General features: G+C 48.7%; 1 long non-coding RNA gene across 1 annotated transcript in view; it reads right to left on the minus strand.

Annotated features, from left to right (window-relative positions):
* The window catches only part of LOC134911617 (uncharacterized), a 45,025-nt gene extending 20,643 nt beyond the window's left edge, over positions 1-24,382 (minus strand). The window contains exon 1 of the long non-coding RNA XR_010176714.1: positions 24,106-24,382. This is a non-coding gene — a long non-coding RNA (uncharacterized LOC134911617). The remainder of the gene's footprint in view (positions 1-24,105) is intronic.
* Between the last annotated feature and the right edge of the window lie 249 nt (positions 24,383-24,631).

Consider the following 24,631-nt stretch of genomic DNA (forward strand, 5'->3'; position numbering starts at 1 on the left):
CAACACGTCCCATTGGAATACTCTGGCACGGAATCTGCCAAACTGTATGGCTTCGTAGGCCGCCACCATCTTCCCCAACAACCGAATGCACTGATGGATCGACACACTGGTTGGTTTCAGTATCTGTTTGACCTTATCAGGAGATCGTCCAGATAAGGAATTATATTGACTACTTTTTGACGAAGGAGGACCATCATCTCCGCCATCAACTTGGTGAATACCCTCGGCGCCGTGGAGTTTCCGAAAGGCAACGTCTGGAACTCATAATGGCAGTCCTGAACCGCTAATCTCAGATAAGCCTGGTGAGGAGGATAAATAGGAACATGCAGGTAAGCATCCTTTATGTCTACTGACACCATGAAGTTCCCTTCCTCCAGACTGGAAATCACTGCCCTCAGTGATTCCATTTTGAACTTGAACCTTTTTAAGTAGAGATTCAGATCTTTTAGCTTTAAAATTGGTCTGCCCGAGCCGTCCGGCTTCGGAACTACATAGAGGCTTCAATAAAACCCCTCTCCTTGTTGTGACAAGGGTACCAGGACTATGACCTGATCCTGACATAACTTTTGAATTGCCGTTGTTACTGCCTCTCTTTCTGGAAGAGAAGCTGGCAAGGTCAATTTAAAAAAAATCGGCATGGGGGGACGTCTTGAAACTCCAGCTTGTACCCCTGGGATACTATTTGTAAAACCCATGGGTCCAGGACAGATTGAATCCAACCTTGACTGAACAATTTCAGACGTGCTCCCACCCGAGCGGCCTCCCGCAAGGGAGCCCCAGCGTCATGTGGTAGATTTGGCAGAAGGGGTTGACTTCTGCTCCTGGGATCCTGGAGATGCTGCGGACTTCTTTCCTTTTCCCCTTCCCCTACCTGCAAAAAAGGGGGAACCATTGGCCTTTTTGTATTTGTTGGGCCGAAAGGACTGCATGTGAGAGAGATGTGTCTTTTTTGCCGGTGCAGGAGCATAAGGCAAAAATGTCGACTTACCTGCGGTAGCCGCCGAGACGAACGCATACAGCCCATCACCAAATAAGGCCTCACCTTTATATGGGAGAGCCTCCATATTCTTTTTGGAATCTGCATCCGCATTCCACTGGCGGATCCACACTGCCCGCCTAGCCGATACTGCCATAGTAGCGGCTGTTGAACCCAAGAGTCCAATATCCTTCATCGCTTCTAGCATGTATGCGGCCGCGTCTTTGATATTACCTAACTTTAGGAGTATCTCATCTTTATCAATCGTGTCAATTTCTGATGACAAGTTGTCTGACCATTTTTCAATAGCACATCTCACCCATGCACAAGCAATTGTGGACCTGAGCAGCGTACCATTGGCAACATAAATGGATTTTAATGTAGTCTCCATTTTGCGGTCTGCCGGCTCCTTTAGCGAAGCCGTCCCAGGTGCAGGGAGAATCACCTTCTTTGTCAATCTAGACAGGGCACTGTCTAACACCGGGGGTGACTCACATTTTTTTCTGTCCTCTAAAGGAAAGGGATAAGCCATCTGAATCCTTTTGGGAATGCCAAATTTATTTTCAGGATTCACCCACACCCCTTCAAAGAGAGTATTTAGCTTGTGGGAAGGATTTATTTTCTTTATAGAAATAGGCTTTCTCCTGAGGTACAGGAGGGGCTTCAGTAACTTCCAAAACTTCCCTTATAGCCACAATCATATATTATTTAATTTCAATATATGTCAGTATAACTGTTATACTTACCTGTTTGATATGTTTAATGTTGTGTACACAGGATAATATCAGCAAATCGGAATGGCTTTTACAGTACTTGCTTCTACTCACATGGATTTGCTGTGTAACCCTTATGTTCATGGATATTTTATTGACTGTGATACACTTTGTATTTTCTGTATCTGTATGTATCTAACAAAATCTTGAATAAATAAAAATATTTTAAAAAAAAATGTATAATAATGTCCCTCACACTCCTCTGACACCTTATCAGGAATATGCAGAACATCTCTGATAGCCTCTATAAGAGCCTCTATTCCCTGTGACAGAGCAGATTCCCCGTCCGCTGAGTCCACTTCCCCCTCCTCCATGTCTGACCTGTCAGCGTCAGACTGTAGGATATCGGCCAGAGATCGCTTTTGCGGACAAATGGGAGGGGATTGAGATGCTGTCTTGGGGACTGAGTCTCTGTTTATAAACTCATCCACAGTCTGTTTTAAGTATTGCGTCTCTTTCTCATTGCGGACATTATTCCCTTAAGAGAATTAACCCATTCCGGTTCAGCCCCGCTAGTCTATGAACCCCGAGTACCCAGTAGTGAGCCCCCTGGTGAAGAGGTACACTATGCGGTACAAGAAACATACTCTTTGCCTGACATAATGTAAGTGACAGCACACACACACAGTGGAAAGGTTAAGCACAATTAACCCACAAAGAACCCTTCAGGGAGACACAGAGATGTTTGGAGCCAGACCCCACTGTGCCCTTATCGCTAATTCCAAGTTAGCCGGGTCGCAGACTAAGTACACTGGTAGGGGACTTAGTACACTAATAATTGCTCCCCCCCGCTATGACCCCCTGGTACTGCTGAGGTAATCTGGAGTCACACTGGAGGAGCTGCGCGTCCCTGTCAGTCAACGTCTGTGTCCACTGCAGAGGGAAAATGGCGCTGGTGAGTTGCTGGATCCTCTCATAGTGAAGGCCCACCCCTTCAATGGCACACGGTCTTCCCGCTTTTTTTATACTGGCTGAGGTAATTTTTGTGCTTAAAATGGAGAGAACTGTTCTAAGGCTGTTGTGCCAGTATGGGTACTGTGTACAGTGTACTGGGAAGCAGTTGTGTACCGTGTCCGGAAACGCATTCCGCCCCATTTAGAAGCTGTGCGTTTCCGCTAGCCAGGACGCCGGCTCAGTACTCACCACTCTTCATTCTTCTGGCTGTTAGGGGTGGCAGCATGCTGCGGGACTGTACGCTCGCCCTGATGGGCTTGCGAATAGGTCCCTCAGGAGCTCAGTGTCCTGTCAGTGGGGAATGGGACCATTATCCCTTCAATAGGTTGGGCCGTTTCCCCCCCTAAGTACCACGAAGCATGCAGGCTGGTGCCATCCAGCCCTGCCTGAAAATAACAAACATATAAAATAAATGCAGAAAACTCGTCAGGAGCTTCATTCAGCGTGACCGGCTCCTCCGGGCACATTTTCTAAACTGAGTCTGGTAGGAGGGACATAGAGGAAAGAGCCAGCCCACACTATCAAATTCTTAAAGTGCCCATGACTTCTAGTGGACCCGTTTATACCCCATGGTACTAAATGGTCCCCAGTATCCTCTAGGACGTAAAAGAAAAGTGGTACCTTATGCCTTCTGTGCAGAAGGAGTAGCATTTGGGAGAAAGACAGTCATAGTGGCCGACAATTCATACCCAATTTTTAATTAAGTCTTCCCCAAATAAGATGTCCCCAGTAAATTGGAATACCTCCAAGGACTTTTGGAGTCTAGATCCACCTTCCATGACCTCAACCACAGAATACGGCGAGCCAGGACAGACGTATTCGACGCTTTGGCAGCAAACACACCAGCCTCAGGGGACGCCTCCTGGTGTAGAAAGAGGTGGTGGTGGTATTGTGAGACATGGAATGTCTGGCTTTGTCAGATATATCCTCGGGGAGCTCTTCCTCTCATGCCTGATCCAGTCATCAATCTATATTGCAGCCCTAAGAGGACGCAATCGTGGTCTATGTACAACACCCGTAAGGGAGTAATAGACTTCAAGCATCCCTCCATACACTTATCTGTCGGTTCCTACAGTGAGGGGACAGTGGTGAGAGGCAGAGTGGACAATACCCGATGGGTGACACATAAGTTCACTAGCAGTGAATTGCCCACTTGTTATATAACTCTGCAGGGGGAGGATATCGAGCTAATGCCCGTTGTAGACAGGGGAACGTCTTCCCTGGATTAGACCAGGGGTCTCATCTGATGTACACTTAATGGTCAGATTGTGGTAACAGAGTTTTAATTACCCTCTGACGTGTGAACATATCAGTTTGTTTAACCACTGTAGGGGAATCCTCTTATCAGTGATTTGTAGGATTTGTTTCCCAGTAACCACAAGGGCCGTGGTATCATTTAGCAATGAAAAATTCTTGTCAGAAACACCTAATATAGGGACAGACAGGACAGCATGATCCTCCCCTCTTCAGATAAAATATCAGATTATTGGATAGGGAGGAGGGAGCAGCCCGCTTAAATGACCCAGAGACAAGAGTGACCTAGAACAGGGTTTGCCTGACCAAGGAATGAGTCATACGCTACAAACCGTGAGGTAAAATTTTCCCGCCCAAATCGGAGTAACCATGGGGACATCAGTAACTGTAATGTTACAGGTGGTCCCATAGGGGGCATAAAGCGTTCAACTAGAGTACCCAGTAGGTTTGGAACGCAGCCCAGGTTGGCTCCAGATTGATTACAGGACCTGCGGACTGACTGGGAGATGTATGAAACATAGTACACAGACCATCATACAAAACTTCCCACTCGGGTAAATCCGTTGCGCATGCCCTGCAGGATGCAGGAGCATCCCCAGATTTACTGTCCTACATGTTAAACATTATACACAAATGCAACAGAGAGCGGTTTAGTACAATGAAGCCAGACAGGGTACAATATCTGCGAATAAAACCGTTAGCATGTGACCGAGTACCCAGTACACACCTGCAAATAAATCCAGTATTATGTGACTGAGTACACAATAGATTACACGTAATAGGTAAATACTGTGACACACTATATATTGACCCAGACGCACCTAGACCCCTAGGGTACAGTATACAGTGATATATATATCTGGAATACACAGCAGTGAAATCACATAGCAGATACAGGCACACAGTCACGTTTGCAATGCAGATAATTATTTTCATGACAATAAAATTGCATTGGATTATTTCATGAACACATTATATACAGGTTGAGTATCCCTTATCCAAAATGCTTGGGACCAGAGGTATTTTGGATATCGGATTTTTCCGTATTTTGGAATAATTGCATACCATAATGAGATATCATGGCAATGGGACCTAAATCTAAGCACATAATGCATTTATGTTTTATATACACCTTATACACACAGCCTGAAGGTCATTTTAGCCAATATTTTTATAACTTTGTGCATTAAACAAAGTGTGTCTACATTCACACAATTCATTTATGTTTCATATACACCTTATATACACAGTCTGAAGGTCATTTAATACAATATTTTTAATAACTGTGTGTATTAAACAAAGTTTGTGTACATTGAGCCATCAGAAAACAAAAGTTTCACAATCTCAATCTCGCTCAAAAAAGTCCGTATTTCGGATATTTGGATATGGGATACTCAACCTGTATGTATATATATATATATATATATATATATATATATATATATATATATATATATATAATAAGAATTTACTCACCGGTAATTCTATTTCTCATAGTCCGTAGTGGATGCTGGGGACTCCGTAAGGACCATGGGGATTAGCGGCTCCGCAGGAGACTGGGCACAACTATAAAGAAAGCTTTTAGACTACTGGTGTGCACTGGCTCCTCCCACTAAGACTCTCCTCCAGACATCAGTTAGGATACTGTGCCCGGAAGAGCTGACACAATAAGGAAGGATTTTGAATCCCGGGTAAGACTCATACCAGCCACACCAATCACACCGTATAACTCGTGATACAATACCCAGTTAACAGTATGATAACAACTGAGCCTCTCAACAGATGGCTCAACAATAACCCTTTAGTTAAGCAATAACTATATACAAGTATTGCAGACAATCCGCACTTGGGATGGGCGCCCAGCATCCACTACGGACTATGAGAAATAGAATTACCGGTGAGTAAATTCTTATTTTCTCTAACGTCCTAAGTGGATGCTGGGGACTCCGTAAGGACCATGGGGATTATACCAAAGCTCCCAAACGGGCGGGAGAGTGCGGATGACTCTGCAGCACCGAATGAGCAAACTCAAGGTCCTCCTCAGCCAGGGTATCAAACTTGTAGAATTTAGCAAACGTGTTTGACCCCGACCAAGTAGCTGCTCGGCAAAGTTGAAGAGCCGAGACCCCTCGGGCAGCCGCCCAAGAAGAGCCCACCTTCCTCGTGGAATGGGCTTTTACTGATTTAGGATGCGGCAGTCCAGCCGCAGAATGTGCAAGATGAATCGTACTACAGATCCAGCGAGCAATAGTCTGCTTTGAAGCAGGTGCACCCAACTTGTTGGGCGCATACAGGATAAAGAGCGAGTCAGTCTTTCTGACTCCAGCTGTCCTGGATACATAGATTTTTAGGGCCCTGACTACATCCAACAACTTGGAAGCCTCCAAGTCATTTGTAGCCGCAGGCACCACGATAGGTTGGTTCAGATGAAAAGCTGATACCACTTTGGGGAGAAACTGGGGACGAGTCCTCAATTCTGCCCTATCCATATGGAAAATCAGATAAGGGCTTTTACATGACAAAGCCGCCAATTCTGATACACGCCTGGCCGAAGCCAAGGCCAACAACATGACCACTTTCCACGTGAGATATTTCAAATCCACGGTTTTCAGTGGCTCAAACCAATGTGACTTTAGGAAATCCAACACCACGTTGAGATCCCAAGGTGCCACTGGAGGCACAAAAGGGGGCTGAATATGCAGCACTCCCTTAACAAAAGTCTGAACTTCAAGTAGTGAAGCCAGTTCTCTCATGAAGAAAATCGATAGAGCCGAAATCTGGACCTTAATGGAACCCAATTTAAGGCCCATAGTCACCCCTGACTGTAGGAAGTGCAGGAAACGGCCCAGCCAAAATTCCTCCGTTGGGGCCTTCCTGGCCTCACACCACGCAACATATTTTCGCCATATGCGGTGATAATGGTTTGCGGTTACTTCTTTCCTAGCTTTAATCAGCGTAGGAATGACATCCTCCGGAATGCCCTTTTCCTTCAGGATCCGGTGTTCAACCGCCATGCCGTCAAACGCAGCCACGGTAAGTCTTGGAACAGACAGGGCCCCTGCTGCAGCAGGTCTTGTCTGAGCGGTAGAGGCCATGGGTCCTCTGACATCATTTCTTGAAGTTCCGGGTACCAAGCTCTTCTTGGCGAATCCGGAACAATGAGTATAGTTCTTACTCCTCTTCTCCTTATTATCCTCAGTACCTTTGGTATGAGAGGAAGAGGAGGGAACACATAAACCGATCGGTACACCCACGGTGTTACTAGAGCGTCCACAGCTATCGCCTGCGGGTCTCTCGACCTGGCGCAATATTTTTCTAGCTTTTTGTTTAGGTGGGACGCCATCATGTCCACCTGTGGCTTTTTCCACCGGTTTACAATCATTTGAAAGACTTCTGGATGAAGACCCCACTCTCCCGGGTGGAGGTCGTGCCTGCTGAGGAAGTCTGCTTCCCAGTTGTCCACTCCCGGAATGAACACTGCTGACAGTGCTAACACGTGATTTTCCGCCCATCGGAGAATCCTTGTGGCTTCTGCCATTGCCGTCCTGCTTCTCGTGCCGCCCTGACGATTTACATGGGCGACCGCCGTGATGTTGTCTGACTGGATCAGTACCGGCTGGTTTTGAAGCAGGGGTTTTGCCTGACTTAGGGCATTGTAAATGGCCCTCAGTTCCAGAATATTTATGTGCAGGGAAGTCTCCTGACTTGACCATAGTCCTTGGACGTTTCTTCCCTGTGTGACTGCTCCCCAGCCTCGAAGGCTGGCATCCGTGGTCACCAGGACCCAGTCCTGTATGCCGAATCTGCGGCCCTCTTGAAGATGAGCACTCTGCAGCCACCACAGCAGAGACACCCTTGTCCTCGGAGACAGGGTTATCAGACGATGCATCTGAAGATGCGATCCGGACCACTTGTCCAACAGGTCCCACTGAAAGGTTCTTGCATGAAACCTGCCGAATGGAATCGCTTCGTAGGAAGCTACCATTTTTCCCAGGATCCGCGTGCAGTGATGCACCGACACCTGTTTTGGCTTTAGGAGGCCTCTGACTAGAGATGACAGCTCCTTGGCCTTCTCCTCCGGGAGAAACACTTTTCTCTGTTCTGTGTCCAGAACCATCCCTAGGAACAGCAGACGTGTCGTAGGGACCAGCTGTGACTTTGGAATGTTTAGAATCCAGCCGTGCTGTTGTAGCACTTCCCGAGATAGTGCTACCCCTACCAACAACTGCTCTCTGGACCTCGCCTTTATCAGGAGATCGTCCAAGTACGGGATAATTAAAACTCCCTTCTTTCGAAGGAGTATCATCATTTCGGCCATTACCTTGGTAAAGACCCTCGGAGCCGTGGATAGACCGAACGGCAACGTCTGGAATTGGTAATGACAATCTTGTACCACAAATCTGAGGTACTCCTGGTGAGGATGGTAAATGGGGACATGTAGGTAAGCATCCTTGATGTCCAGTGATACCATGTAATCCCCCTCGTCCAGGCTTGCAATAACCGCCCTGAGCGATTCCATCTTGAACTTGAATTTTTTTATATATGTGTTCAAGGATTTCAAATTTAAAATGGGTCTCACCGAACCGTCCGGTTTCGGTACCACAAACATTGTGGAATAGTAACCCCTTCCTTGTTGAAGTAGGGGCACCTTTACTATCACTTGTTGTGAATACAGCTTGTGAATTGCCTGTAACACTGCCTCCCTGCCTGAGGGAGTGGTTGGCAAGGCAGATTTGAGGAAACGGCGGGGGGGAGACGTCTCGAATTCCAGCTTGTACCCCTGAGATACTACTTGAAGGATCCAGGGATCCACCCGTGAGCGAGCCCACTGATTGCTGAAGTTTTTGAGACGGGCCCCCACCGTACCTGGCTCCGCCTGTGAAGCCCCAGCGTCATGCTGTGGACTTAGAGGAAGCGGGGGAGGACTTTTGCTCCTGGGAACTGGCTGTATGCTGCAGCTTCTTTCTCCTACCTCTGCCTCTGGGCAGAAAGGACGCGCCTTTAACCCGCTTGCCCCTATTGGGCCGAAAGGACTGTACCTGATAATACGGTGCTTTCTTTGGTTGTGAGGGAACATGGGGTAAAAATGTAGCCTTCCCAGCTGTTGCTGTGGAAACGAGGTCCGAGAGACCATCCCCGAACAACTCCTCACCCTTATAAGGCAGAACTTCCATGTGTCGTTTGGAATCTGCATCTCCTGTCCACTGCCGAGTCCATAACCCTCTCCTGGCAGAAATGGACATTGCACTAATTTTGGATGCCAGCCGGCAAATATCCCTCTGTGCATCCCTCATGTATAAAAGTGCGTCTTTTATATGCTCTACGCTTAGCAATATAGTGTCCCTGTCTAGGGTATCTATATTTTCTGACAGGGAATCTAACCACGCAGCAGCAGCACTGCACATCCAGGCTGAAGCAATAGCCGGTCTCAGTATAACACCTGTGTGTGTATATATAGATTTCAGGATAGCCTCCTGCTTTCTATCAGCAGATTCCTTCAGGGCGGCCGTATCCGGAGACGGTAGTGCCACCTTCTTTGACAAGCATGTGAGCACTTTATCCACCCTAGGGGATGTTTCCCAGCGTGACCTATCCTCTGGCGGGAAAGGGTACGCCATTAGTAACCTCTTATAAATTACCAGCTTTTTATCAGGGGAAGCCCACGCTTCTTCACACACTTCATTTAACTCTTCAGATGGAGGAAAAGCTACTGGTAGTTTTTTCTCTCCAAACATTATACCCTTTTTTGTGGTACCGGGGGTAACATCAGAAATGTGCAACACATTTTTCATTGCCTCAATCATGTAACGTGTGGCCCTACTGGAAGTTACATTAGTCTCATCGTCGTCGACACTGGAGTCAGTATCCGTGTCGACATCTGTGTCAGCCATCTGAGGTAGCGGGCGTTTTAGAGCCCCTGATGGCTTTTGAGACGCCTGGGCAGACACAGGCTGATAAGCCGGCTGTCCCACAATAGGTATGTCGTCAAACCTTTTATGCAAGGAGTCGACACTGTCGCGTAAGTCCTTCCACAGCACCATCCACTTAGGTGTCGACCCCGCAGGGGGTGACATCACGTTTACAGGCATTTGCTTCGCCTCCACATAAGCCTCCTCATCAAACATGTCGACACAGCCGTACCGACACACCGCAAACACACAGGGAATGCTCTGACAGAGGACAGGACCCCACAAAGCCCTTTGGGGAGACAGAGAGAGAGTATGCCAGCACACACCAGAGCGCTATATAACACAGGGATCCCACTATCAATGAGTGTTTTCCCTTATAGCTGCTTTTTTATATATATCATATATATATATTATCTATACTGCGCTTAAATTTAGTGCCCCCCCTCTCTTTTTTACCCTTCTTTAGTGTTCAGACTGCAGGGGAGAGCCAGGGAGCCTCCTTCCAGCGGAACTGAGAGGGAAAAATGGCGCCAGTGTGCTGAGGGAGAAGCCCCGCCCCCTTTTCGGCGGACTTTCTCCCGCTTTTTCTGGAATACTGGCAGGGGTAATTTTACATCTATATAGCCTCTAGGACTATATATGATGTATATTTGCCAGCCAAGGTGTCATATATTGCCCTCAGGGCGCCCCCCCCCAGCGCCCTGCACCCATCAGTGACCGGAGTGTGAGGTGTACATGAGGAGCAATGGCGCACAGCTGCAGTGCTGTGCGCTACCTTGGTGAAGACCGAAGTCTTCTGCCGCCGATTTTCCGGACCTCTTCGTTGCTTCTGGCTCTGTAAAGGGGACGGCGGCGCGGCTCCGGGAACGAACACCAAGGTCGGGTCCTGCGGTCGATCCCTCTGGAGCTAATGGTGTCCAGTAGCCTAAGAAGCCCAAACTACCACCTGTTAGGTAGGTTCGCTTCTTCTCCCCTTAGTCCCTCGATGCAGTGAGTCTGTTGCCAGCAGATCTCACTGTAAAATAAAAAACCTAAATATACTTTCTTTCTAGGTGCTCAGGAGAGCCCCTAGTGTGCATCCAGCTCAGCCGGGCAGTCTGGAGGAGGGTCTTAGTGGGAGGAGCCAGTGCACACCAGTAGTCTAAAAGCTTTCTTTATAGTTGTGCCCAGTCTCCTGCGGAGCCGCTAATCCCCATGGTCCTTACGGAGTCCCCAGCATCCACTTAGGACGTTAGAGAAATATATATATATATATATATATATTACATACACACACCGCTCAAAAAAATAAAGAGAACACTAAAATAACACATCCTAGATATGACTGAATGAAAATAATAAATAAATAAATACTTTGTTCTTTACATAGTTCAATGTGCCGACAACAAAATCACACAAAAATTAATCAATGGAAATCAAATTTATTAACCCATGGAGGTCTGGATTTGGAGTCACACTCAAAATTAAAGTGGAAAAACACACTACAGGCTGATCCAACGTTGATGTAATGTCCTTAAAACAAGTCAAAATGAGGCTCAGTAGTGTGTGTGGCCTCCACGTGCCTGTATGACCTCCCTACAATGCCTGGGCATGCTCCTGATGGCGGTTGGTCTCCTGAGGGATCTCCTCCCAGACCTGGACTAAAGCATCCGCCAAATCCTGGACAATCTGTGGTGGATGGAGCGAGACATGATGTCCCAGATGTGCTCAATTGGATTCAGGTCTGGGGAACGGGCGGGCCAGTCCATAGCATCAATGCCTTCGTCTTGCAGGAACTGCTGACACATTCCAGCCACATGAGGTCTAGCATTGTCTTGCATTAGGAGGAACCCAGTGCCAACCGCACCAGCATATGGTCTCACAAGGGGTCTGAGGGTCTCATCTTGGTACCTAATGGCAGTCCGGCTACCTCTGGCGAGCACATGGAGGGCTGTACGGCCCCCAAAAATAAGATTTTACTCACCGGTAAATCTATTTCTCGTAGTCCGTAGTGGATGCTGGGACTCCGTAAGGACCATGGGGATTAGCGGCTCCGCAGGAGACTGGGCACAACTAAAGAAAGCTTTAGGACTACCAGGTGTGCACTGGCTCCTCCCACTAAGACCCTCCTCCAGACCTCAGTTAGGACACTGTGCCCGGAAGAGCTGACACAATAAGGAAGGATTTTGAATCCCGGGTAAGACTCATACCAGCCACACCAATCACACCGTATAACTCGTGATACTATACCCAGTTAACAGTATGAAATATAACTGAGCCTCTCAACAGATGGCTCAACAATAACCCTTTAGTTAGGCAATAACTATAAACAAGTATTGCAGACAATCCGCACTTGGGATGGGCGCCCAGCATCCACTACGGACTACGAGAAATAGATTTACCGGTGAGTAAAATCTTATTTTCTTTGACGTCCTAAGTGGATGCTGGGACTCCGTAAGGACCATGGGGATTATACCAAAGCTCCCAAACGGGCGGGAGAGTGCGGATGACTCTGCAGCACCGAATGAGCAAACTCTAGGTCCTCCTCAGCCAGGGTATCAAACTTGTAGACTCTTACAAAAATGTTTTAACCCGACCAAGTAACAGCTCGGCAAAGTTGTAAAGCCGAGACCCCTCGGGCAGCCGCCCAAGAAGAGCCCACTTTTCTCGTGGAATGGGCTTTTACAGAATTAGGGTGCGGCAGTCCAGCCGCAGAATGTGCAAGTTGAATCGTGCTACAGATCCAGCGAGCAATCGTCTGCTTAGAAGCAGGAGCACACAGCTTGTTGGGTGCATACAGGAGAAATAGCGAGTCAGTTTTCCTGACTCCAGCTGTCCTGGAAACATATACTTTTCAGGGCCCTGACTACATCCAGTAACTTGGAATCCTCCAAGTCCCAAGTAGCCGCAGGCACCACAATAGGTTGGTTCACATTAAAAAATTATACCACCTTAGGAAGGAATTGGGAACGAGTCCTCAATTCCGCCTTATCCATATAAAATACAGATAAGGGCTTTTGTATGACAAAGCCGCCAATTCTGATACACGCCTGGCCGACGCCAAGGCCCACAGAATGACCACTTTCCACGTGAGGTATTATAGCTCCACGGATTTAAGTGGCTCAACCCAATGCGACTTCAGGAAATCCAACACCACGTTGAGATCCCACGGTGCCACTGGAGGCACAAACGGGGGCTGACTATGCAGCACTCCCTTAACAAAAGTCTGAACTTCAGGCAGTGAAGCCAGTTCAATTTTGGAAGAAAATCGATAGAGCCGAAATCTGGACCTTAATGGAACCCAATTTTAGGCCCATAGTCACATCTGACTGTAGGAAGTGCAGAAATCGACCTAGCTGAAATTTCTCCTTTGGGGCCTTCCTGGCCTCACAGTACGCAACATATTTCCGCCATATGCGGTGATAATGGTTTGCGTTCACTTCTTTCCTAGCTTCAAATAGCGTAGGGATAACTTCCTCCGGAATTCCCTTTTCCTTCAGGATCCGGCGTTCAACCGCCATGCCGTCAACGCAGCCGCGGTACGTCTTGGAACAGACAGGCCCCCTGCTGCAGCAGGTCCTGTCTGAGCGGCAGAGGCCATGGGTCCTCTGAGATCATTTCTTGGAGTTCTGGTTACCAAGCTCTTCTTGGCCAACCCGGAACAATGAATATAGTTCTTACTCCTCTCCTTCTTATTATTCTCATTACCCTGGGTAAGAGAGGCAGAGAAGGGAACACATACACCGACTGGTACATCCACGGTGTTACCAGAGCGTCCACAGCTATCGCCTGAGAGTCCTTGACCTGGCGCAATATCTTTGTAACTTTTAGTTGAGGCGGGACGCCATCATGTCCACCTGTGGCCTTTCCCAACGGTGTACAATCATTTGGAAGACTTCTGGATGAAGTCCCCACTCTCCCGGGTGGAGGTTTCTTAGTTGTCCACTCCGGGAATGAACACTGCTGACAGTGCTAACACATGATTTTCCGTCCATCGGAGAATCCTTGTGGCTTCTGCCATCGCCATCCTGCTTCTTGTGCCGCCCTGTCGGGTTTACATGAGCGACCGCCGTGATGTTGTCTGACTGGATCAGCACCGGCCGGTGTTGAAGCAGGGGTCTAGCCTGACTTAGGGCATTGTAAATGGCCCTCAGTTCCAGAATATTTATGTGTAGGGAAGTCTCCTGACTTTTCCATAGCCTTGGAAGTTCCTTCCCTGTGTGACTGCCCCCCAGCCTCGAAGGCTGGCATCCGTGGTCACCAGGACCCAGTCCTGTATGCCGAATCTGCGGCCCCCTAGAAGATGAGCACTCTGCAGCCACCACAACAGCGACACCCTGACCCTTGGAGACAGGGTTATCCGCCGATGCATCTGAAGATGCGACCCGGACCACTTGTCCAACAGATCCCACTGGAAAATCCTTGCATGGGACCTGGCGAATGGAATTTCTTCGTAAGAAGCTACCATCTTTCCCAGGGCTCGCGTGCATTGGTGCACCGACACCTGTATACGTATTAGGAGGTCTCTGTCCAGAGACAACAACTCCTTGGAGTTCTCCTCCGGGAGAAACCCTTTTTATCCTGTTCTGTGTCCAGAACCATACCCAGGAACAGTAAACGCGTCGTAGGAACCAGCTGCGACTTTGGAATATTCAGAATCCAGCCGTGCTGTTGTAGCACTTCCCGAGATAGTGCTACTCCGACGAACAACTGCTCCCTGGACCTCGCCTTTATAAGGAGATCGTCCAAGTACGGGATAATTATTTCGGCCATTACCTTGGTAAATACCTCGGTGCCGGGGACAGACCAACGGCAACGTCTGGAATTAGTAATGACAATCCTGTACCACAATATTGAGGTACTCCTGGTGAAGAGGGTAAATAGGGACATGCAGGTAATCATCCTTGATGTCCAGTGATACCATGAAATTCTCCAGGCATGCAATAATCGCCCTGAGCGATTCCATTTTGAACTTGAACCTTCGTATATAAGTGTTCAAGGCTTTCAATTTTAGAATGGGTCTCACCGAACCGTCTGGTTTCGGTACCACAACATTTTGGAATAGTAACCCCGGCCTTGTTGAAGGAGGGGTACCTTGCTTTCACCTGCTGGAAGTACAGCTTGTGAATTGCCGCCAGTACTACCTTTCTCCGAGGGCAGCCGGCAAGGCTGATGTGAGGTAACGGCGATGGGGAGTCGCCTCGAACTCCAGCCTGTATCCCTGTGATACTATTTGCAGAACCTAGAGATCCACCTGTGGGCAAGCCCACTGGTCCCTGAAGTTCCCGAGACGCGCCCCTACCGCACCTGTCTCCACCTGTGGAGCCCCAGCGTCATGCGGTGGACTCAGAGGAAGCGGGGGAAGATTTTTGATCCTGGGAACTGGCTGCTGGTGCAGCTTTTTTCCTTCTTCCCTTGTCTCTGTGCAGAAAGGAAGCGCCTTTGACCCGCTTGCTTTTCTGAAGCCGAAAGGACTGTACCTGAAAATACGGTGCTTTCTTAGGCTGTGAGGAAACCCGAGGTAAAAAATTTTCTTCCCAGCTGTTGCTGTGGATACGAGGTCCCAGAGACCATCCCCAAACAATTCCTCACCCTTATAAGGCAGAATCTCCATGTGCCTTTTACAGGCAGCATCACCTGTCCACTGCCGGGTTTCTAATACCCTCCTGGCAGAATGGACATTGCATTAATTCTGGATGCCAGCCGGCAAATATCCCTCTGTGCATCCTTTATATATAAGACAACGTCTTAAATATGCTCAATGTTAGCAAAATATCATCCTTGTCTTAGCGTATTAATATTATCTGACAGGGCATCAGACCACGCTGCAGCAGCCCTATTTATGCTGAGGCAATTGCAGGTCTCAGTATATAACCTGAGTGTGTAAATACAGACTTCAGGATCGCCTCCTGCTTTTTATCAGCAGGTTCCTTCAAGGTGGCCGTATCCTAAGACGGCAGTGCCACCTTTTGACAAACGTGTGAGCGCCTTATCCACCCTAAGGGATATCTCCCAACGTGACCTATCCTCTGGCGGGAAAGGGTACGCCATAAGTAACTTTTTAGAAATTACCAGTTTCTTATCGGGGGAAACCACGCTTCTTTACACACTTCATTCATTCATCTGATGGGGGAACAAAACACTGGCTGCTTTTTCTCCCCAAAAATAAAACCCCTTTTATGTGGTACTTGGGTTCATGTCAGAAAATGCGTAACACATTTTTCATTGCCGAGATCATGTAACGGATGTTCCTAGTGGATTGTGTATATGTCTCAACCTCGTCGCCACTGGAGTCAGACTCCGTGTCGACATCTGTGTCTGCCATCTGAGGTAACGGGCGTTTTTTGAGCCCCTGATGGCCTTTGAGACGCCTGGGCAGGCGCGGGCTGAGAAGCCGGCTGTCCCACAGCTGTTACGTCATCCAGCCTTTTATGTAAGGAGTTGACACTGTCGGTTAATACCTTCCACCTATCCATCCACTCTGGTGTCGGCCCCACAGGGGGCGACATCCCATTTATCGGCCTCTGCTCCGCTTCCACGTAACCTTCATCCAACATGTCGACACAGCCGTACCGACACACCGCACACACACAGGGAATGCTCTGACTGAGGACAGGACCCCACAAAGTCCTTTGGGGAGACAGAGAGAGAGTATGCCAGCACACACCAGAGCGCTATATAATGCAGGGATTAACACTATAACTGATTGATTTTTCCCCAAATAGCTGCTTGTATACATATATTGCGCCTAAATTTAGTGCCCCCCCTCTCTTTTTAACCCTTTGAGCCTGAAAACTACAGGGGAGAGCCTGGGGAGCTGTCTTCCAGCTGCACTGTGAAGAGAAAATGGCGCCAGTGTGCTGAGGGAGAAGCCCCGCCCCTTTTCCAACTGACTTTCTCCCGCTTTTTCTGGAATACTGGCAGGGGTAATTTTACATCTATATAGCCTCTAGGACTATATATGATGTAGATTTGCCAGCCAAGGTGTCATATATTGCCCTCAGGGCGCCCCCCCCAGCGCCCTGCACCCATCAGTGACCGGAGTGTGAGGTGTACATGAGGAGCAATGGCGCACAGCTGCAGACCGAAGTCTTCTGCTGCCGATTTTCCGGACTCTTCATGCTTCTGGCTCTGTAAGGGGGACGGCGGCGCGGCTCCGGGAACGAACACCAAGGTCGGGTCCTGCGGTCGATCCCTCTGGAGCTAATGGTGTCCAGTAGCCTAAGAAGCCCAAACTACCACCTGTTAGGTAGGTTCGCTTCTTCTCCCCTTAGTCCCTCGCTGCAGTGAGTCTGTTGCCTGCAGATCTCACTGTAAAATAAAAAACCTAAATATACTTTCTTTCTAGGAGCTCAGGAGAGCCCCTAGTGTGCATCCAGCTCAGCCGGGCACAAGAATCTAACTGAGGTCTGGAGGAGGGTCTTAGTGGGAGGAGCCAGTGCACACCAGGTAGTCCTAAAGCTTTCTTTAGTTGTGCCCAATTCTCTGCGGAGCCGCTAATCCCCATGGTCCTTACGGAGTCCCAGCATCCACTTAGGACGTCAGAGAAATAAATGCCACCCCACACCATTACTGACCCACTGCCAAACCGGTCATGCTGGAGGATGTTGCAGGCAGAAGAACGTTCTCCTTGGCGTCTCCAGACTCTGTCACGTCTGTCACATGTGCTCAGTGAGAACCTGCTTTTATCTGTGAAGAGCACAGGGCGCCAGTGGCGAATTTGCCAATTTTGGTGTTCTCTGGCAAATGCCAAACATCCTGCACGGTATTGGGCTGTAAGCACAAGCTCCACCTGTGGACGTCGGGCCCTCATACCACCCTCATGGAGTCTGTTTCTGATCGTTTCAGTTGACACATGCACATTTGTGGCTTGCTGGAGGTCATTTTGCAGGGCTCTGGCAGTGCTTCTCCTGTTCCTCCTTGCCCAAAGGCGGAGGTAGCAGTCCTGCTGCTGGGTTGTTGCCCTCCTACGGCCTTTTCCACGTCTCCTGATGTACTGGCCTGTCTCCTGGTAGCGCCTCCATGCTCTGGCCACTACGCTGACAGACACACCAAACCTTCTTGCCACAGCTCGCATTGATGTGCCATCCTAGATGAGCTGTACTACCTGAGCCACTTGTGTGGGTTGTAGACTCTGTGTCATGCTACCACTAGAGTGAAAGCACCGCCAGCTTTCAAAAGTGACCAAAATATCAGCCAGAAAGCATAGGAGCTGAGAAGTGGTCTGTGGTCACCACCTGCAGAACAACGCCTGTATTGGGGGTGTCTTGCTAATTGCCTATAATTTCCACCTGTTGTCTATTCCATTTGCACAACAGCATGTGAAATTGATTGTCAATCAGTGTTGCTTCCTAAGTGGACAGTTTGATTTCACAGAAGTGTGATTGACTTGGAGTTACATTGTGTTGTTTAAGTGTTCCCTTTATTTTTTTGAGCAGTATATATATATATATATATATATATATATATATATATATATATATAAAATAAGAATTTACTTACCGATAATTCTATTTCTCGTAGTCCGTAGTGGATGCTGGGGACTCCGTAAGGACCATGGGGAATAGCGGCTCCGCAGGAGACTGGGCACATCTAAAGAAAGCTTTAGGACTATCTGGTGTGCACTGGCTCCTCCCCCTATGACCCTCCTCCAAGCCTCAGTTAGGATACTGTGCCCGGACGAGCGTACACAATAAGGAAGGATTTTGAATCCCGGGTAAGACTCATACCAGCCACACCAATCACACTGTACAACTTGTGATCTGAACCCAGTTAACAGCATGATAACAGAGGAGCCTCTAGAAAAGATGGCTCACTACAGCAATAACCCGATTTTTTGGTAACAATAACTATGTACCAGTATTGCAGACAATCCGCACTTGGGATGGGCGCCCAGCATCCACTACGGACTACGAGAAATAGAATTATCGGTAAGTAAATTCTTATTTTCTCTAACGTCCTAAGTGGATGCTGGGGACTCCGTAAGGACCATGGGGATTATACCAAAGCTCCCAAACGGGCGGGAGAGTGCGGATGACTCTGCAGCACCAATTGAGAGAACTCCAGGTCCTCCTCAGCCAGGGTATCAATTTTGTAGAATTTTACAAACGTATTTGCTCCTGACCAAGTAGCTGCTCGGCAAAGTTGTAAAGCCGAGACCCCTCGGGCAGCCGCCCAAGATGAGCCCACCTTCCTTGTGGAGTGGGCATTTACAGATTTTTGGCTGTGGCAGGCCTGCCACAGAATGTGCAAGCTGAATTGTACTACAAATCCAACGAGCAATAGTCTGCTTAGAAGCAGGAGCACCCAGCTTGTTGGGTGCATTCAGGATAAACAGCGAGTCAGATTTTCTGACTCCAGCCGTCCTGGAAACATATATTTTCAGGGCCCTGACAACGTCTAGCAACTTGGAGTCCTCCAAGTCCCTAGTAGCCGCAGGCACCACAATAGGTTGGTTCAGGTGAAACGCTGAAACCACCTTAGGGAGAAACTGAGGACGAGTCCTCAATTCCGCCCTGTCCGAATGGAAAATCAGATAAGGGCTTTTACAGGATAAAGCCGCCAATTCTGACACGCGCCTGGCCCAGGCCAGGGCCAACAGCATGACCACTTTCCATGTGAGATATTTTAACTCCACAGATTTAAGTGGTTCAAACCAATGTGACTTTTGGAACCCAAAAAACTACATTGAGATCCCAAAGTGCCACTGGAGGCACAAAAGGAGGCTGTATATGCAGTACCCCTTTTACAAACGTCTGAACTTCAGGGACTGAAGCTAGTTCTTTTTGGAAGAAAATTGACAGGGCCGAAATTTGAACCTTAATGGACCCCAATTTCAGGCCCATAGACACTCCTGTTTGCAGGAAATGTAGGAATCGACCCAGTTGAATTTCCACCGTCGGGCCTTACTGGCCTCGCACCACGCACCATATTTTCGCCAATTGCGGTGATAATGTTTTTGCGGTTACATCCTTCCTGGCTTTGATCAGGATAGGGATGACTTCATCCGGAATGCCTTTTTTCCTTCAGGATCCGGCGTTCAACCGCCATGCCGTCAAACGCAGCCGCGGTAAGTCTTGGAACAGACAGGGTCCTTGCTGGAGCAGGTCCCTTCTTAGAGGTAGAGGCCACGGATCCTCCGTGAGCATCTCTTGAAGTTCCGGTTACCAAATCCTTCTTGGCCAATCCGGAGCCACGAATATAGTGCTTACTCCTCTCCATCTTATCAATCTCAGTACCTTGGGTATGAGAGGCAGAGGAGGGAACACATACCCTGACTGGTACACCCACGGTGTTACCAGAGCGTCTACAGCTATTGCCTGAGGGTCCCTGGACCTGGCGCAATACCTGTCGAGTTTTTCCCAACGGTTTATAATCATGTGGAAGACTTCTGGGTGAAGTCCCCACTCTCCCGGGTGGAGGTCGTGCTGAGGAAGTCTGCTTCCCAGTTGTCCACTCCCGGAATGAATACTGCTGACAGTGCTATCACATGATTTTCCGCCCAGCGAAGAATCCTTGCAGCTTCTGCCATTGCCCTCCTGCTTCTTGTGCCACCCTGTCTGTTTACGTGGGTGACTGCCGTGATGTTGTCCGACTGGATCAACACCAGCTGACCTTGAAGCAGAGGTCTTGCTAAGCTTAGAGCATTGTAAATGGCCCTTAGCTTCAGGATATTTATGTGAAGTGATGTCTCCAGGCTTGATCATAAGCCCTGGATATTCCTTCCCTGTGTGACTGCTCCCCAGCCTCGCAGGCTGGCATCAGTGGTCACCAGGACCCAGTCCTGAATGCCGAATCTGCGGCCCTCTAGAAGATGAGCACTCTGCAACCACCAAAGGAGGGACACCCTTGTCCTTGGTGACAGGGTTATCCGCTGATGCATCTGAAGATGCGACCCGGACCATTTGTCCAGCAGGTCCCACTGGAAAGTTCTTGCGTGGAATCTGCCGAATGTGATTGCTTCGTAGGAAGCCACCATTTTACCCAGAACCCTTGTGCATTGATGCACTGAGACTTGGCTCGGTTTTAGGCGGTTCCTGACTAGCTCGGATAACTCCCTGTCTTTCCCCTCCGGGAGAAACACCTTTTTCTGGACTGTGTCCAGGATCATCCCTAGGAACAGAAGACAAGTCGTCGGAACCAGCTGCGATTTTGGAATATCGAGAATCCAATCGTGCTGCCGCAACACTACCTGAGATAGTGCTACACCGACCTCCAACTGTTCCCTGGATCTTACCCTTATCAGGGAATCGTCCAAGTAAGGGATAACTAAAATTCCCTTCCTTCGAAAGAATATCATCATTTCGGCCATTACCTTGGTAAAGACCCGGGGTGCCGTGGACCATCCATACGGCAGCGTCTGAACTGATAGTGACAGTTCTGTACCATAAACCTGAGGTACCCTTGGTGAGAAGGGTAAATTTTGACATGAAGGTAAGCATCCTTGATGTCCCGAGACATCATGTAGTCCCCTTCTTCCAGGTTCGCAATCACTGCTCTGAGTGACTCAATCTTGAATTTGAACCTCTGTATGTAAGTGTTCAAAGATTTTAGATTTAGAATCGGTCTCACCGAGCCGTCCGGCTTCGGTACCACAACAGTGTGGAATAATACCCCGTTCCCTGTTGCAGGAGGGGTACCTTGATTATCACCTGCTGGGAATACAGCTTGTGAATGGCTTCCAAAACTGTCTCCCTGTCAGAAGGAGACATCGGTAAAGCCGACTTTAGGAAAACGGCGAGGGGGAGACGTCTCGAATTCTAATTTGTACCCCTGAGATATCACCTGAAGGATCCAGGGGTCTACTTGCGAGTGAGCCCACTGCTCGCTGAAATTCATTGAGACGGGCCCCCCACCGTGCCTGATTCTGCTTGTAAAGCCCCAGCGTCATACTGAGGGCTTGGCAGAGGCGGGAGAGGGTTTCTGTTCCTGGGAACTGGCTGATTTCTGCAGCCTTTTTCCTCTCCCTCTGTCACGGGGCAGAAATGAGGAACATTTTGCCCGCTTGTCCACGAAAAGACTGCGCCTGATAATACGGCGTCTTCTCATGTTGAGAGGCGACCTGGGGTACAAACGTGGATTTCCCAGCTGTTGCCGTGGCCACCAGGTCTGAAAGACCGACCCCAAATAACTCCTCCCCTTATGCCAAATGCCGTTTGGAATACGCATCACCTGACCACTGACGTGTCCATAACCCTCTACTGGTAGAAATGGACAACGCACTTAGACTTGATGCCAGTCGGCAAATATTCCGCTGTGCATCACGCATATATAGAAATGCATCTTTTAAATGCTCTATAGGCAAAAATATACTGTCCCTATCTAGGGTATCAATATTTTCAGTCAGGGAATCCGACCACGCCAACCCAGCACTGCACATCCAGGCTGAGGCGATTGCTGGTCGCAGTATAACACCAGTATGTGTGTAAATACATTTTAGGATACCCTCCTGCTTTCTATCAGCAGGATCCTTAAGGGCGGCCATCTCAGGAGAGGGTAGAGCCCTTACAAGCGTGTGAGCGCTTTATCCACCCTAGGGGGTGTTTCCCAACGCACCCTAACCTCTGGCGGGAAAGGATATAATGCCAATAACATTTTAGAAATGATCAGTTGTTATCGGGGGAAAACCACGCATCATCACACACCTCATTTAATTTCTCAGATTCAGGAAAACTACAGGTAGTTTTTCCTCACCGAACATAATACCCCTTTTTGGTGGTACTCGTATTATCAGAAATGTGTAAAACATTTTTCATTGCCTCAATCATGTAACGTGTGGCCCTACTGGAAGTCACATTTGTCTCTTCACCGTCGACACTGGAGTCAGTATCCGTGTCGGCGTCTATATCTGCCATCTGAAGTAACGGCCGCTTTAGAGCCCCTGACGGCCTATGAGACGTCTGGACAGGCACAAGCTGAGTAGCCGGCTGTCTCATGTCAACCACTGTCTTTTTTACAGAGCTGACACTGTCACGTAATTCCTTCCAACAGTTCATCCACTCAGGTGTCGACCCCCTAGGGGGTGACATCACTATTACAGGCAATCTGCTCCGTCTCCACATCATTTTTCTCCTCATACATGTCGACACAAACGTACCGACATACAGCACACACACAGGGAATGCTCTGATAGAGGACAGGACCCCACTAGCCCTTTGGGGAGACAGAGGGAGAGTTTGCCAGCACACACCAAAGCGCTATATATATACAGGGATAACCTTATATAAGTGTTTTTCCCCTTATAGCTGCTGTATTGTTAATACTGCGCCTAATTAGTGCCCCCCTCTCTTTTTTAACCCTTTCTGTAGTGTAGTGACTGCAGGGGAGAGCCAGGGGAGCTTCCCTCCAACTGAGCTGTGAGGGAAAATGGCGCCAGTGTGCTGAGGAGATAGGCTCCGCCCCTTTTTCGCGGACTTTTCTCCTGCTTTTTTATGGATTCTGGCAGGGGTTAAAATTCATCCATATAGCCCTGGGGGCTATATGTGATGTATTTTCGCCAGCCAAGGTGTTTTTATTGCTGCTCAGGGCGCCCCCCCCTAGCGCCCTGCACCCTCAGTGACCGAAGTGTTTAGTGTGCTGAGGAGCAATGGCGCACAGCTGCAGTGCTGTGCGCTACCTTGGTGAAGACAGGATGTCTTCTGCCGCCGATTTTCCGGACCTCTTCTGTCTTCTGGCTCTGTAAGGGGGCCGGCGGCGCGGCTCTGGGACCCATCCATGGCTGGGCCTGTGATCGTCCCTCTGGAGCTAATGTCCAGTAGCCTAAGAAGCCCAATCCACTCTGCACGCAGGTGAGTTCGCTTCTTCTCCCCTTAGTCCCTCGATGCAGTGAGCCTGTTGCCAGCAGGTCTCACTGAAAATAAAAAACCTAAACTAAAACTTTCACTAAGCAGCTCAGGAGAGCCCCTAGTGTGCACCCTTCTCGTTCGGGCACAGAGATCTAACTGAGGCTTGGAGGAGGGTCATAGGGGGAGGAGCCAGTGCACACCAGATAGTCCTAAAGCTTTCTTTAGATGTGCCCAGTCTCCTGCGGAGCCGCTATTCCCCATGGTCCTTACGGAGTCCCCAGCATCCACTTAGGACGTTAGAGAAATATATATATATATATATATATATAGAAGTCCAAAATGACACAGCGGCACTCGAGGATTTTTTCGTGCAGTAAATGAAGTTATATTTCAAAAGAAATTACAAGTAGCCAACGTTTCGGGGCTTACATGCCCCTTTGTCAAGGTGTATAACGTGAGTGTGTGGATGAGCTTACCTTATATCCCCGTGGAGTTAATCGCGGTGCAGGTGTGAGAACGGAGCAATCGTACTTCCGGTCGCGGCTGTGTGACGTCAATCGTATAGTGCCGGTTTCTATGGTGACCGTGACGCCAGTAGCTACAGCTATCCCTGTGCAGTGAGTGAGTGAAGGGCCGCGTTGCTATGACAACCAAGACGCTTGTGCCTCGGTGTTCAGACCAGTGCCTCATTTGCCCACCGTGCTGTTAGAAAGGAAGAAAAATTATAAGTGCGCATAGTGTACTGTCTGTTTACCTGGGGACCACTACTCTACCATGGGGCTCGATGGGTATCAGGTGCAGAGGGATAGATAAATCTGTCAGGACCTGGTGGATGCCGGGATGCTCTATATGTGTCAGCCCGTGCAATTATGATTTAATACAGACTGTAGAGAATGGCAACAAATGTCTCCTGTCTGTTGTACTGACCCAAAATACCAATCACAGAAGGGATGTGGGTTTGGATGCCTTAAATAGAAAAATGCTTCCACCAGGTGCTGTCAG

The sequence above is a fragment of the Pseudophryne corroboree genome, chromosome 4 (genome assembly GCF_028390025.1).
Source record: "Pseudophryne corroboree isolate aPseCor3 chromosome 4, aPseCor3.hap2, whole genome shotgun sequence".
NCBI classification, from domain to species: Eukaryota; Metazoa; Chordata; class Amphibia; order Anura; family Myobatrachidae; genus Pseudophryne; species Pseudophryne corroboree.